This window comes from Arachis hypogaea, chromosome 6, assembly GCF_003086295.3.
Source record: "Arachis hypogaea cultivar Tifrunner chromosome 6, arahy.Tifrunner.gnm2.J5K5, whole genome shotgun sequence".
Lineage (NCBI taxonomy): Eukaryota > Viridiplantae > Streptophyta > Magnoliopsida > Fabales > Fabaceae > Arachis > Arachis hypogaea.
In genome coordinates this window covers 79,166,254-79,167,645 of record NC_092041.1, presented here as the reverse complement: position 1 = coordinate 79,167,645, position 1,392 = coordinate 79,166,254, and the positions used below count along the sequence as shown (strand labels likewise).

At 36.9% G+C, this 1,392-nt stretch overlaps 1 non-coding gene across 1 annotated transcript; it reads right to left on the bottom strand.

Moving 5' to 3' along the window:
- Window positions 1-911: 911 nt before the first annotated feature.
- On the bottom strand, window positions 912-1,015 carry LOC112699960 (small nucleolar RNA R71). Its single transcript, XR_003152890.1, has one exon. It is a non-coding gene; the product is annotated as a small nucleolar RNA R71 (small nucleolar RNA).
- Window positions 1,016-1,392: the final 377 nt, after the last annotated feature.

Here is a 1,392-nt window from a genome sequence, read left to right as displayed (position 1 = left end):
ACTAACTTTTTGTTTGTTTCTTATCTTTTTCAAAACCACCTAACTACTTTTCTCTCTCTAATTTTCGAAAATTCTCCCTCTCTTTTTCAAAAATTCTTTTTGTTTTAAATTTTAATTTTAATTATATTTTGTCTTTGATTTTCGAAAATTACTAACCTCTTTTTCAAAAATTATTTTCGAAATCTTCCTTCTCTTTTCTTCTTCTATTTAATTATTTAATTACTAACAATTCTCTTCACCTCTCCTCATCCAAAAATCCGAATCCATCCTTCTTCTTTCTTATACCCCTTTCTTTTTCTACTAACATAAGGGAATCTCTATACGGTGACATAGAGGATTCCTCTTTCTTTTCTTGTTTTCTTCTCTTTCATATGAGCAGGAACAGGGAAAAGGGCACTCTTGTTGAAGTTGATCCAGAACCTGAAAGGACTCTGAAGAGAAAATTAAGAGAAGCTAAATTACAACAATTCAGAAATAACCTTTCAGAAATTTTTGAACAAGAGAAGGAGATGGCAGCCGAAAATAATAATAATAATAATGCAAGGAGAATGCTTGGTGACTTCACAAAGCCAACATCCAAGTTTGATGGAAGAAGCATCTCCATTCCTGCCATTGGAGCCAATAACTTTGAGCTTAAGCCTCAACTAGTTGCATTAATGCAACAAAACTGCAAGTTTTATGGACTTCCATCTGAAGATCCTTATCAGTTCTTAACTGAGTTCTTGCAGATCTGTGAGACTGTAAAGACAAATGGAGTTGATCCTGAAGTCTACAGACTCATGCTTTTCCCTTTTGCTGTAAGAGACAGAGCTAGAATATGGTTGGATTCACAACCTAAGGATAGCCTGGACTCCTGGGATAAGCTGGTCACTGCCTTCTTGGATAAATTCTTTCCTCCTCAAAAGCTGAGCAAGCTGAGAGTGGATGTTCAAACCTTCAAACAAAAAGATGGTGAATCCCTCTATGAAGCTTGGGAAAGGTACAAGCAATTGACCAAAAGATGTCCATCTGACATGTTTTCAGAATGGACCCTATTAGATATATTTTATTATGGTCTCTCTGAATTTTTGAAAATGTCATTGGACCATTCTGCAGGTGGATCTATTCACCTGAAGAAAACGCCTGAAGAGGCTCAAGAACTCATTGACATGGTTGCAAACAACCAGTTCATGTACACCTCTGAGAGGAATTCCGTGAATAATGGGATGCCTCAGAAGAAAGGAGTTCTTGAAATTGATGCTCTGAATGCCATATTGGCTCAGAACAAAATGTTGACTCAACAGGTCAACATAATCTCTCAAAATCTGAATGGATTGTAACATGCATCCAACAGTACTAGAGAGGCAGCTTCTGAAGAAGCTTATGATCCTGAGAACCCTGCCATGGCAGAGG